The sequence below is a fragment of the Pseudorca crassidens genome, chromosome 19 (genome assembly GCF_039906515.1).
Source record: "Pseudorca crassidens isolate mPseCra1 chromosome 19, mPseCra1.hap1, whole genome shotgun sequence".
In the NCBI taxonomy this organism is placed as follows: Eukaryota; Metazoa; Chordata; class Mammalia; order Artiodactyla; family Delphinidae; genus Pseudorca; species Pseudorca crassidens.
The window spans coordinates 8,100,929-8,115,966 of NC_090314.1; the positions used below are offsets into that span (position 1 = coordinate 8,100,929).

Consider the following 15,038-nt stretch of genomic DNA (forward strand, 5'->3'; position numbering starts at 1 on the left):
TAAGTCTCTCTTTGGAGGAAGGACTGTGGGACAGTCTGACCCACTGTGGCAGGAAGAGATCGAGCCTATTGTATTCCTCGCATTCCTGTGCCCTCAGCCATCAACATAAACACCCAAGTGACAGAGGAGTTAAATCATCTAGCTGTCGTCTTGGAAAGCAGAGCACAAGGTTTTTAAGGTTGTCAGACATCTTAACATTAAGTTGAAAAATGCAAGTCATGAGTTTTAAGACCAAAGCAAAGGAAGAAAGGAAACTAGCCAGAGACCATCACACAAAGCAAAAAGCAGCTCATGAGGACAAGCTATTCAAATCTGTGAAAAGAAATCAAGGAAATAAAACCTAAAAATGGTAACTACACAATGAATCACCTCAATCTATCAGCCAAATCAACTGCGCGTCACTTGCTCACTAAGAAACAAATCAGTCAAAATTCAGGGATGTAAGAGGAATTGCTGGATGAAAAGCCAGAGTGGGGGATCTCTCTTGGCGTTGCTTCTGCGTAAGAAACACTCTTTACTTATACAGTATGTTAAGTGTTGACCGCCACCACCTAACTGTATATTACGGGTCAATAAAAACGACAAAGGTTTCTTAAAAAAGCACAGCCTTTCACCACCACAACATGAGGACAGGACAGGTAAGCAGTGACTGGGATTACAGGAGCCGGATCCGTTTGGAGCATGAAAGGCTATCCGGGAAGATGGGGCCGGGACTGGAATTAAGATAAAGGACGAGGCATCTTAACAAGTAACAGCAATCACAGGGTCAGCAAGGAAACCGGCCCCGTGGACCTGAGAGTCGATTCCCACAGTGGCACAAGTCCAGGTGGAAGGTAAGACGAGGGTGCAGTCGTGAAGGGAGAACTGCATTTCCCTCACACAGCTGCTTGAAACTGTACGCCAAAAATCCACATTTGTGCTACATCCCGAATATGCCAATGAATTCTTCCTCCCTACCTGCTCCAATCCTGGCAAACATGACCTGTCGCTCTAGGCTCTGAAGACCCAGGTGAGGTGTAAGGGCTCTTTTCTGTTTCATACGGAGTAGAAGCACAGAAACCATGAAAAGGATAGAGGACCACTGTGCCCAGAATGCCGGTTTTGCAGTACATCTGCATCCTGCCCCAGACACCACTCTCCAGGGCTCAGTCTGACCAAAATCTGTGTCACCCTCCATTTACCTGATCTATACTCCCACAGGCTGTCAGATGTGGAAAATCCCATTAAAACGTTACCCGGGTTGGGTCTGTCTTCTTGTCAGCGATCATGTGTCTACTCCTACAGTTACTGCTGCCATAGGAGAAGCATTTAAAGGTGTACAAAGCAAAGAGAAAAGGTGGGAAATTTCAGTGAGTTTTCAGAACGTCAGAGACACCACATGAGGTAAATCCGGTATTGGTCTGGATAAGTGAAGTTATGCTGAGGTAACAAGTTAATCTCTAGAGTCGGTGGTGCAGCCCCACGAAGACTTCTTTTGTCTCCGTGCCACACATACAGAGCAGGTCGATGGCAGCCTTCGCTCCAAATACAGGCATGCGGGTCAACGGAGGTGCCACCGTCTCGTGAACTGAGGTCTCGATACCTGGCTTTCAGAGCCACCAGGTGAGGGGAAGAGCGAGCACGGAGACCTCGTGCGCACTCACCTGTTTCAGCCTGGAAGTGACACACATCACCTTCACTTCAGCCCATTGGCCAGAATCAGTCACATGATCTCAACCCAACTGCAGGGAGCTGGGAGCACGGGCCTCCCCCTGTACCCAACAAGAGGGAGACAGAAAGCATGGCACTGTCTGTGCCACACCATCAGGCTGCCGTGAGATGGCAGAGACGAGTCTAGAACTGCTCTTGAAAGCATACATCATGATTAGTCAAATCCATTGCACCTGCCCTCACTAATCAAGGTTGTTTTAAGACTCCTGTGTCCTCCAAGCAGCTCCTAGCGAGATGTTTGCCTGGGTTATCTTTCAGGAACGTGAGGCAGCTGTGTCTAGTTCAAGCTGAGCAGGTTAAGACGGGATAGGCCACCCACCCTCCTCAGTGACCTTTCGGCATCTGAGGGCCGGGAGCTCCACCCCCAGAACGTGGAGAGGCCGGCAGCCTAGTCACACCTGCGCCGGGCAACAGTTACAGCACCTTTTTCCAATCACTGCACCCCGTGCCCCACGCCCCTCAAGAGCCCAGATTCCACTCCTGGGGCTTTAAGCGAGTGACCAGGACTCCCTCTGTGGTGATGGTTCCTGCAGGTCAGACGCATCCTGCATTTCCTTATCTCTGGTTAGGATAAGGCCACGTGGAAAGACCTGCATCCCCTTTAGCCTCGGAGCACCCATCTCTCCCCGCCGTTGCTCTAGATGGCTATCAGCATCTCCCCAACTACTGACGCTGGGTTCTGTACTAGGAATGAGAGGACACAGAGGGTTCTGAGCAGGATCCTTATTGCCCCATGGTGGAAATGCCCACACCCGCCAGGGGACTTTCTTGTAAATGGGCGTATGTTTTTAAAATGGCAGGAGATCACACAAATGAAATAGGATTAGTGAAAGACCTTCCCAGAACACACATCACTGAACTGGGAGTAAAAGTCACAACTGCAACTCACTCCCCCATCCCTCCAGATAACACCCGTCACGGATCCTGGGGAATGCGTTGTTACGTGGAAAGGAGTGAGTGGATGAAACCCGAAGTTATAAAAACGCCGCAGTGGTGACAAGGGCTCAAGGTGGCCAAATGGACTCCTCCTAGGACCTGAATTTGAAGTACGACCAGGACTGCTCCCGTAACGACGGTGAGGATATGAGGCCAAAGGCATTCCCTTCTCTCAAGTCACACAAGACCCCAGGAATGCCAGAACCAGGAGGAAAGAGGGTAGGATAGGAAGGCCGCCCGATGGAGGTTAACACTGAGTAATTACAGTGCCCAGACCCCGGCATCAGCACACTGACCGCCACCGAAACGCTTAGAGCAAACCAGCCATTAGAACAGTTTATTTGGGGGGTCCACCTACCTCTTTGTGTGATTCCCCTCGTTTTCCTCCGGGTTTCTCTCTCCCACTTTCTAGTCTCCTTGTGCTCTGTGACCAATTTGGGTGAGACCTCCCTCCAAATGGCCTTTGTTCTCCGCGCAGCACTCAGGTTCTCAGGGCAGATGTCCATCCGATCATTTGGTGGAAGTAACGTCACCAGCAGTGAGCTGCATCTTGAAAAAGCAGCTGCTTAATACGAATAAATGTAAGGAGTAGGAGAGCACGCGGCAGCTGTGCTCGGACCAAAAGCACGGCCGCTCCCGCCGCCTGCCCTGGTCAGGGCCGCGTGCCGGTGGACTCTTTGAAACAGGACCAACCTCAACTGGTCTTGCCTCCTTAAATAGCGTGTTACTTAATCAAACCTTGAGTTATTTTACAAGGACGGCACCACATCTCCGCAAGACGAGAAACCGCGTCTCCAGGACGACGCCGAAGCAAGTACCTTCACTCTCGTTCACTCAGAATAAAAGCGACGCCACAACAGCCTTTTACAAAGAGAAGTCCTTCAATGAGGAAAATCTACCTTCCAGCAGCACAAGTAGCTTCTATGGACTGATTCCAGACCAGCCCATCAGCTTCTGAACCAGGGCAAACCGAACGCTGCGACCCAGGTTCGCAGCAAACACGGTTCACGCACAAAGCAGCAAAGCAAAGAAACAAAGCCAACCTCGAAGGCCGCGCCGCGGAGTATTTATGGGATGTGGAATAAGGGGGCAGGGCTGTGGGAGGCATGGGGCAAGGTGATTGGCTAAAGGTGAAAAAAAATCCTCGCTCTGCGCAGGCGTAACAAGCTACGTACGTGCGGGCCGCTGCGGGACACTTGCGCATGCCCGGTTGAAGGGTCAGTGGTCCTATCCAGTCTTAACCGGCTCAGCTCCAATTAGACCCAGCTGACACCATGTTCCTAGGAGCGGTCTTATTGTTAAGGCTACGTGCCCTCTGCGGTCATGTGAGTTTTAAAACAACCTTGATTAGTGACGGCAGGTGAAACGGACTTAACCCATGGTTTCACTTCCAAGCTTGAAATTTCCCCTAACCCCTCGGGAGCCGGTACCGCAGCCTTGACTCCCGTGCATCTCGGGCTGCGGGCCCTTGCTGGGTAACAGCCTCAGGATTGCACCTTGGTTCTGCCTCCCCCTCCTTCCCTGTTTGTCCTCTCACTCTCATCCTTCACCCTTAGACTAACTACTCACACAGACACCCGTCTCAGGCTCTGCCCTCAGGGGAACGCAGGCTGAGATGACTAGGAAGGAGATAACCTGGCTGTCCTTTGGCTGGGCACCCTCTGCATTCCCCGCACTGTTCTGCACCCGTCACCCCTAGGCATCCAGTCCAGGGCAGCCTCCAACACCCAGCCTTTCCCCTTCACAAGCCCCGCGCCTTGCTTCCCGTTCCATTTATCTTGCCTCTCTTGCTCCATTTCTGTAGTGTTTTGTTTTGCTTTCCCTGCATCAATCCATCCTAACTTCTCTCTTTGTATTAGTTTCCTCTGGCTGCTGTAACAAATTATTACACACTTAGTGACTTAAAACAACCAAAATGTATTACCTTACATATATCTGGAGGTCAGAAGTCCAGAATGGGTTTTCCTGAGCCAAGAGAAGGGTCGGGGGTCATGCTGTCTCCAGCAGCTCTAAGGGAGAATCTATTTCCTTTCCCTTTCCAGGTTTTGGGAGACTCCTGAATCCTCAGCTTATGCCCCTTCCATCACTCCAACCTCTGTTTTCATCATCACATCTCCTTTTCTGACCCTCCTGCCTCCCTCTGCCATCTTTTAAGGACCCTTGAGATTATACCAGGTTCATCCAAGTAACCCAGGACAAACTCCTCATCTGAGACTCCTTAATCACGTCTGCAGAATCTCTTCAGCCATTGGAAATAATCACACATCCCTGGGATTAGAACTTGAACATCTTGGGGGTCATTAACTCCCTCCCACACTCTTTAAACTTAGAGCATTGTTTTAGTAAAAAGAAACCCTATTTCTCCCAAACCTTCCTCTTTGCCCATCTCAGCATCATAAACCCCACTTCCCCAGCTTGGAGGCCACCTCCTTTTTAAGAGTGATTCACAGCCACTATGTTAAAAATGCAGAGCAAACGTGTTAAGTCACCTTAGGCCTTCCTGTTACTGTGCAAGAACTTTTTTTCCGAATTTAGGACATATTTACATTTTAACATATAAACGTCCAGGCAATTCAGATTCACACTTTTAGGGAGTGGATTCTTGGGGTTATTCCATCCCAGAAAAATAACAAAATAGTATTTTCTTACATAATTCTGGGACTTGGAATTTTAAAAACTCCATTGTTTTCTCCTACTGTTGCAACAACTCTCAAGGTCAAAAGATTTCACCTCAGGTCTCCTGTTTTCTTCTTTTGTTGCAATGGAGTCGGAACACAGCCCCCACCTTGTGCATAAATATCTTTCATACATGTGGAAATTATTCCCAGGATCACAGAATTTAGGGCTGAAAGCAGCTGCATGGATGCTAGAGTTTATCTGCTTCATTTCCCAGAGAAGCAAACAAAGGCCCAGAAAGAGATAAGGTCTTCCAATCCAGCTACTATGGGAGTGGCCTGCTTTTCTAGTCCTCTCCTCCAGGAGAAATACTCCCAATTCTTTCCATATTTCTCTCACTGTTCTCGCCTTCATCCATCACTGTTTTCTAGGTTTCCTTGACCTTCTTGCAAAGGTCAAGCCTTCCACATGGTATAACAACACCAGTAGAGGCGTGGCCATCAGAGCATCACCCCCTGCCCTGCACACAGCTGTGGAGAGTCTTCCATTAAGACCACATTCCCTGGCAGGCCTGCTAGCAGGGGAAGCTGTGAGGTGAACGTATCTTTCCTCCTCTCCCAGCTCACACTGTCTAAGGGCAAGTCAGGAAGCATTTCTTTCTTTTGTGCATATACCCCTCTGTGGTAAACTGCAAAAGCCGAAACGTTGGTCCACGGAAGGGAGCAGGACACTGGGACTGTGGTACCTGAGGCCAGGAAGGCCGCAAGGGGATTAGGCGGGTCCACAGGTCACAACGCAAGAAATTGCCATGTACATATTCGATGCTGGAAGTCTGCTACGAAGACACGTGGGAAATTCCCTCATCAGTGCGAAATGGCTGTTGCTTAGTTCCAAGCCTCCACGGTGGGTTTGTGGCACAGGTTTCCCTGCCTATCCAATCAAAGGTGGGTTCCCATCCCCTGGTCTCCACCCATCATGTGACCCTGATGCGTGCAACCGCATTTGTCTGTTTAGGTTTACCATCTCTTCCTCCCTACTCTCACTCTCCCCAGAAGATTCCCTGCATTCTCTCATTTTTGTTTTTCATTTTTGCCCGTATCAGGTTCATCCTCAAATGTGCTTCTCCCCTAATGGGAAAGCGGTGCTAGCAGCAGAAATGGGGGCCTTGTGTTTCCTCATTCACATCCACACACAGAGAGCCACGTCCCACAAAAGGACTGATTTTCACACCCCCGAGCCCTTGGTACCAATTCCCGTGGACAGAGGAAGGCTGGGGGCTGATTGGCTGATGCAAGGGAGATGCGGTTTCCGGGACTGGCTTACTCTATGCAGGGCTAACCCTGGAGCTCCAAACAAAATGCAGGGCAGACACACCATGCAGGTGGGAGGCTTCCCAGAGGAACATCTGGCTGCCATCTGAAAGGAAGAGGAAGAGAAATGGATGCCGAGTGCACAACCAATGAACATCCACAGCAACCGGCCAACTCCGTGTGCTTCCCAGCTACCACCCCACCCCTGAAGCCCACACTGACCATACCCGTTTTGGGCCAAATTATTAGTCTAGGCACATATATAGTGTATCTTAGATAGTATACTTTGTTTCAAACAAAGAATTGATTTTCTGCGAGACTTCTGTTTTGGACTGAAAACATTTTTGTAAAACTCTACTTTGAATGGCCCTATCCGTATGTCCCTACAGTTGTGCAGAACCTTCAAAGAACTTTTCCTAGAGTTTAAACCATGACTTCATTAGGGCAAATGAGAAGGACACTCTGGTGTCTGAATGGCTTTCTGCAGCATCCGAAAATGTTTCTTTCAACTGTGAATCATTAAAAAAAAAAAGTTAGTTTTGATTTAGAGAATTGCTTTACAGGGAGGAAGGACCTTTTGGCTGCATTCCTTCAAGAGACGGATGGGTCAAGATAAATCTGGACAATGTGTTCAGTTAAAAAAAAGTTCAGACTGGCTCACGTGTTTAGGGGGAGAAAAATGAAAACGTGAATTTTGTAAAGCTTGAGGGTTTTTAGTTTTCCAGATTTCTACAGGTTTTTTCTTTTTTTTTTTTTCTGTAACTAACGTGTAGATTTGTTTCTCTCCTGGATTTCAGTAGAGTAAGTGTTATTACAGACATTAAAAGTCGCTGGATTTTTCTGTGGCAGCAAAAGTGTATAAATACTGAGATGTAGATATTTAATAGGTTCAATGTGTTAATGCACCTTTTAAGATTATGATCAATTTCTTTTTTATTATTAGAATGCTAGGACTAAACAGATTTTGTTGGCTGGCTCATCTTTTTGTTTTGCAGATAAGGAAAACGAAATAAAGAAGGGTGAAATGACTTGGATCGATTCTCCAACACTCAGCCCAAAGCTCTCACCATCCGAATATATGGTTTTCCTTTTCTGGGAGCATCTTTTCAGGGAAATACGATCTTAAGTGAGCTAATCAGTGCTCCTGGGTTAACCTGAGCTAAAAGCTTGACGTATATTTTTTCCTGACATACTAGGCTTATGTTTTACTAGTGACTTTGTAGAAACACAAAGGATTGATCAGGCAGGAAGTTTGAACTCTGGTCCTCAGTTGAAGTTCACTCACTCCACACAAGATTTTCTCACATTGTTTCTCCAGCTCTATCCCTCCCCTTTGTAAGCCCCAGTCCCTGTGCTTTGATAAATGTATATCATGCCACACCAGCCGTGAAGGAAAACTACTGACCATCCCAAGGTCTACAGTGAGAACTTTCTCATCCCAGCAGTTTCCTCCAGGATGCTAAGCTCTGAGATGTGGAAACAGTTCTCCAGCAGATGGTTTGATCAGGGAGGCCAGGGAGGAAGGGAACTCTGGGGCAAGGCTTCCAGACTTGTGAGGCTCACCGTGTGCTGGGAACGAAGCCCAAGAGGAAAGATATGTAACGCTGCTGGGAGTGGAAGGAGGGTCAGGGCTGTGACTCTGTCTGCATGCCCGGCTGAACAAGGGAGGTGAGCAGATCTGGGCAGGGAGAGCAGGGGCGTGTTAATGGGGGCTGAGGAGCAGAGGGCAGTCTTCAGCAACGGGGCACAGGATCAGGCAGGAGGTTGGAGGGTCAAGAGTCTTGTAAGGAGGAGGTTTATACCGGAACTTTGTTGAGCCAGTAGGGACCTAGACCAATAGAGCAGAGCAGAAGAAGGGGGGTTTATAGGAAGTAGAACCTGAGAAGATGGATTTCTCATCCTTTTTGTGACTCCACCCCCTTTACTTTTTCCTCCCTGTGTTATGGGTTGAATTGTGTCCCCACAAAAGATATGTTGAAGTCTTAACCCTGAGCACCACAGATGACCTTATTTGGAAATAGGATTGTTGCAGACGTAATTAGTTAAGATGAGGTCGTACTGGAGTAGTTGGGCCCCTAATCCAATATGACCGGGGTCCTTATAAGAAGAGGGATATTTGGAGACAGACACACACAGAGAGGAGAAAGACATGAAGACACAGATACCAGGGAAACTGAAGACAGAGGCAGAAATTGGAGTCATGCTGCCGTAAGCCAAGGAGCACCTGGAGCTATGAGAAGCTGGAAGTAATGAAGAAGATCTGGGACTTCCCTGGTGGCACAGTGGTTAAGAATCTGCCTGCCAATGCAGGGGACACAGGTTCGAGCCCTGGTCCAGGAAGATCCCACCTGCCACGGAGCAACTAAGCCTGTGAGCCACAACTACTGAGCCTACACGCCTAGAGCCGGTGCTCCGCAACAAGAGAAGCCATCACAATGAGAAGCCCACGCACAGCAACGCAACTAGAGAAAGCCTGTGCACAGCAACGAAGACCCAACGCAGCCAAAAATAAATTTATTTATTTATTTAAAAAAGAAAGGAAGAAGATCTGCCTTTAGAGGTTTCAGAGGGAGCGTGGCCCTGCTGACACCTCGAATTTGGACTTCCAGCCTCCAGAACTATGAAACAATAAATTTTTGTGGTTTTAAGGGACCCAGTTTGTTGTACTTTTTTATGGAAGCCCTAGAAAACTAATACACACTGCTTTGATGATGTTCAACCTCAGCCAATTCCAGGAGAGAGAAACAAAGAGATTGTCAGCCAGTGTTTACACTAATTAGCCAAAGTCTACCCAGATACCCAGACATCCACTGTGTCCACGGGCAGCCTTTGTTCTGCCCTCCAGCAGTTTTTTTTTTTTTTTTTTTGGCCTGCACCAATTTTGATGCAGGACCCTCTTTGGGGTGGAGAGAGGATGGAGCCCTCAATATCGATTTTTCTAAAGAGCTCTTTGTGGCAGAAATCTTTTCTCGCCAGCTCTCTGAATCCATTTCTATTCTCAAAGTGGTTGAAAGAATCTAAGTGCTGCAGAACAAGTTCTCAGAAATTCCTGATGAATATCTGCCTCTGGTGATTTGTCACTTCTGTTTGAAAGTTCATATCTGTTGTATCTTGGTGCTTAAGACTTTATTTCAACAAATGTTGAAAGATTAAAAGACAACAGAGGCTTGCACACACGATCAAGGAATGAGAATCTATTTTAAAAAAAACAACCAAAGAGATTTGAAAAAAGAACGAAACATAATTTCTAGAAGTAAAACATAGACTCATCGGAATGAAAAACCTGATGGACATGCAGTGGGTAAGGTTCAGCTGCCACCGGAAGAGATCCGACAATAATTCAATCAGTTAAAGAACAGAGTGGTTTATTTCCCTCTGATGTCATAGACTGAGGTGAGCATTCCAGGTTGGTGGGCAGCTCTGCTCCATGTGGTCATTCAGGGCCACAGGTTCTTTCCATCTTCCTTCTCATCCATCCCCTAAGACATTAACCTCATCTGGTCCCAGGCACAGGTGACAGAACAGTTCTTTTTCTTCCAATTGTTTTTGAACTATTAGTTTTATAAAATACAAAAAAAAAAAATGAATGACTTGCAAAATGATTACGTGCTTAGGTATTGTGACAATGTTGAATAAAGGGTCAAAACACTTTTCTCTCCATTTTCTAACTAATCCCATTGTAAGCCATGAGTTTATGGACCTTTGAGTAGTACCTTTTCATCTCACAAGAAGGAGACAAGGTGTGGAAGAGACACACCCATTGTCCACACCACTTCCACTCATATCTATTGAAGGCTTAGGGTCCTGGCCACATCCAACTGCAAAGTAGTCTGGGAAATTCCACGGAGCTGAGTAGCCAGGTGTCCAACTACAATCGTATTAATACAGAAGAAGGAGGGGACGATGTATTGTGTACAGTCAACTGTCTCTATCACAAATGGGTTACAAACATACCGGATGGAGTGCATCAGAATGTCAGTGAACTGAAGGATGCAGCCAAAGAAATCATCCAGAAGACCCTCCAGAGACAAAGAAATGGAAATATAAAAGACACGCTACGAGTCTTGGAAAAGACCCAACAGAATGGGGAAGAGACAATATTTAAAACAATACAGACCAAGAATTTTCTAGAATTGTTGAGAGATTCATGAAGCACAGAGAATCCCACGCTGGGCACTGTTGTAAAGGCTTATATATTAACACATTCAATGCGCACAACAACCTTATAGGGAAGGTATTGTTATCATCACCATTTTACAGAGGAGGACATTCGAGGCTCAGAGAGGTTAAGTGACTTGCCCAATGTCACACAGCTAGTAAGGAGCAGAGGTAGGTTTCCAGAGTCTCTTACCACAATACTCTTTTAACTTTTGAAAAATCTGTACTGTTTTAACAAGAACAACAAAGGCAATGCTTTAAAAAATATACTGAATATTTTTATTTACATCTAATTATTTACTTTAAAACTTACTCTAGGTCAATAGACCTAAATATGATTCCATCCCAAAGACTAAATTCACACTACTGGGAAATATGGTAAAATTGGGGTACATTTTCATAAATCTCTCCTAGAAACTCACCCCCTCAAAATAATAATAAACCAAAAAATAGAGAAAACTTCATTTTCAGTGAAACTGGGAAACAGCTACAGCTTCACAAACCCTGAAGCCTCGCGAGCACGCACTGCCTATTTTCGTCTGGTGATCAGAGAGTGCACAGAGCCAGGTCACATTTGCACCATCGTTCTCCACAAGGAGATACCATCTTCTGTGGCCTGAGAGGTGTTTCAAGAAACCATCTTGCTCTGCGTCACGGAGAGACAGAAACACATGACCGCTTTCCTCCTTCCCAGTTTCTCTCTTTTCTCAGGGTTCCTCTTTCCCGGTTTCTCCCTTTTCTCAGGGTTCCCCTCTCCACCCCGAGCCATGCAACAGGGAGAGGGCAGGCCTCCCAGTCCTGACTCTCTTACCAAGCAGCTGTGCAACCCTAGGCAAATCACTCTACCTCTTCGGACATCAGTGTCCTTGCCTGTAAATGAGAGGCCTGATTTGCATCAGCAGTTTTCAGACCTTCCCAAGACTCCAATCTTTTTCTCCTTACAAAACCTGTGCCAGGAATCGCATACGTTGCAAGGGGAACGAAAATCAAACCACGGGAGCTGAAGCAGAGAGGCAGGGGCGAAGGCCCTGCCCACGGGGCCTTCCCATCGCCTCCCAGAGACTGGGCACGAAAACCCTTCAGACTCCTCAGAGCAGTTTGGAAATCACCCGTTTCTGTGATTTCTGACATCCTTTCCAGCTGTGACAGCTGCTAATTGTGCTAATTGTCTCGGGAGCTGGACGACTAAATATTGGTCTCTGCTCTCTTCTTTGGAAAAGAACTGTCCAGAGGAAGGGGAGGGGAGGAAGGCGAAAGGGGGGAAAGAAAAAGCCCAAGGAGCGTTCACACCAGAGCTACACGTTACAGCTGTCTCTGCTTGGTGAATAATTAACATGAGGTAACTAAATAAGACATTTATTAACAAGAATTATGTTGCCATATCCCTTTTATGCACTATCCCATTAAAACGTCTTGCCAAGAAAGGGCCATTTGCGGCCACGGGTCTCACCTGGGCAGCAGGCGGAGGGGAAGCCAAGAAGCCCGCTCCCCCCAGGCCCTGGTGGGAGCTCTGGCTTAAACCAAACAAACGTGTCAGCCCCCTGGGTAAGCCAGTCTGAACTGAAGGATACCAGCAATGTGGAAACATGAAACAAGATCAAAAAGCCTCTTCTGTCTCGAGGGCCACACAATAAAAAAAGGGTTCTTTTTTTGGCCCATAAGAAAAGAATTCCTTTAAGCGCTCAAGCTGACATTTTCATGAGAAAACAAATTGGGACGATTTCATTTACTGCCAGCAGATACTCAATGACCTGGAGAGAGAACTAAACAGCTCCCTCTCCGCCCCAGCCACAGCTGTTACTTCGCACTTGCCTTTTTCGCTTCCCTACATATCCCTCAGGTGCCTAGAACATTCTTCTATTTATTTATTCGGGGTAATCTGGAGAGCGAGTATTGTGTCTATCTGCCATGTGTTTTCTCTCAACGTCTGTAGCAAAGTAATTCTTACACTTAAACAGCACCGAGGGATGTTAAGATGGCAGTGCAGTGACGTTGCAGAAAAGAGCCCATCTCGGAGGAGCTGTCCCTTGCAGAGTGACATCTGCTCCTGCAGGGACCCCCGCCCCCATGAACGCGGCGCCCCCCAACACTTGTCCCTGTCGCTGGGTGCTGCTTTTCTCCCAGACCTTCAAGCTCGCTTGACTGTATTGCATCAGATCCGAGGTCTCACCGCTTCTGAAACGCTCCACTGTTTTCTGTAACTTTAAGAAATACAAAATTCCTGCCCATGAAATTTTGACACTATGCTTTCTTAACATTCAGGATGGTTATGTTATACTTATCCTAAGACATTCTTTGAGGCTTAATTAGATGTAGGACTGGGTTGTTTATGGCTCTTGTGCCTACATAAAAATGAAGATACATGCTCGACTGATTGATTACGGTATCTCTACAATCTCTCCAAGCTGAGAGGCCAGCTCTTCTGAGTCATCCGCGTCTGTGCTCTTTCTTGGTTTTTCATCCCTTGCGCCCACCAGAGTGCTGCTGACACTGGGTTTCTTATCGTGGGTCCTCCGCTGCCAGCAAAGCTTTCTTCCAGTCATGGAAGAAATCGCGTTCATCCTGCAATTTTTGAAGCGGACACTTCCTTGGTCTAACGAGAGATGGCAGTGCACGTTTTCAGGTGACAATTGAGACATATTCCTTTCTCAAAGGAATATAAACACCAGAGGATTTCTCCTGTGTGCAGGCAATGACGGTACATCACAACTGCCACCTGGTCAAAAGGCAGTGTGAGATGCTATCAATGCTCAGACTCACCCCAAATCCGGAAACGGGAACGTGCGTGTCTTAACCCTGAGAGACCACAGGGTAGACGCTGGCTCCTCAGAACATCCTCTCTCTTGTTCTTCACTACCCAGGGGCCTTCTGCTCTAGGTCGATCCTGCCCTCCTTCAGGGCTTGTCTCTCAGTCTGCAATTACCCATGTACAAGTCTGGTTACCATGCGATGGGAGGAATAAAAGATGCATTGAAAAAGATGCAAGTGTGATTGCTGATGGAATTTGCACGCAGAGGTACGTCCATGTGCAGTCAAGTTTTGTCCAGGTGTAAGGAATGAACAGAACTGTAACTCATTTATTCAACCAACAATTTTTTTTAATTTTAGAAACTATGTTTGCTTTCAGAGCCTTATAATTATTTTCTATAGATTTCTGTTTCCTTGTTATGCTCTTTCTAAATTCACTTTTTTTTTTTTTTAGTTTTTTTTGTAATTGAAGTATAGTTGATTTACAGTGTTGTGTTTCAGGTGTACAGCAAAGTGACTCGCTTATACATATATATATATATATATATTCTTTTTCATATTCTTTTCCATGATGGCTTATCACAGGATAGTGAATCTAGTTCCCTGTGCCATACAGTAGGACCTTGTTGTTTATCCATTCTATGTATAATAGTTTGCATCTGCTAATCCCAACCTCCCACTCCATCCCTCCCTCACCCCCCTCACCCTTAGCAACCACAAGTTTGTTCTCTATGTCTGTGAGTCTGTTTCTGTTTCATAGATAAGTTCACTTGGGTCATATTTTAGATTCCACATATAAGTGACACCATGTGGTATTTGTCTTTCTCTTTATCACTTACTTTGTGTAGTATGTCAATCGACAAATATTTTTACGCCCCTTTAGGTAGTGTGCGTTTCAGTAGGGGTGACAGATAATAAAGATATGTATATGAAAAAAAACAAAACAAAAAACAAAAAAAGATATGTAGAGTGTGACGTGATGTGATATGATCTATAATAGGTACCAATGAGTTACATCAAAGAAGATAAAGCAGGGAGAGAGGATCGAATTTAAAAGAGTAACTTTAGATAAAGCTTCAGTGAGTCTTCTCTGAGTAGGTGACATTTGAACCGACCCCTAAATGAAGAGAGAGGAAGGTCATAAAAGTATTGACTCCTGAGGGAAGAATTCTGCAGGCCGGTGGGAAGGCAGAGGCCCAGACACGGAAGGATTGGCATATTTGAAGGATAAAGGGCCTGGTGTGCCAGAGCACGTAGCAAGGAGAGCTGTCCTAACCAAGGTGACGGAGGCAGCCAGAGGACAGACCTGTGGCCTGAAAGCCACGCGAGAGACACTTTGGACCAGTTAAACTGGTCAGTTGTCCTGGCGTGCTCTCCAGAGGAACTCGACCGTGCTGATTCCCTCGGGGATTTGGGGGCGGTGTCCCAAACAGGACCACGAGTGACCCCCCGCCCTCAATCTCCTTCCTCCACCTGGTCATCATCTACTAAAATCCCTGCCCACCCAGAGCTCCTCGGGGCAAGTATATTTGTGCTTTGAGGTACCTTCTTGCCATAAAC

The 15,038-nt window shown here is 46.6% G+C and overlaps 1 long non-coding RNA gene across 2 annotated transcripts in view; it reads right to left on the reverse strand.

The window, feature by feature from the left end:
- LOC137212042 (uncharacterized) overlaps positions 1-15,038 on the reverse strand; it is a 186,583-nt gene that overhangs the window by 155,356 nt on the left and 16,189 nt on the right. Inside the window, exon 3 of one of the 2 annotated variants that reach the window (XR_010937326.1) lies at positions 6,562-6,678. The exons of the other annotated variant lie outside the window; for it this stretch is intronic. This is a non-coding gene — a long non-coding RNA (uncharacterized lncRNA). Of the gene's footprint in view, positions 1-6,561; positions 6,679-15,038 lie in introns of those variants that run through there. 2 annotated transcript variants of the gene reach the window in all.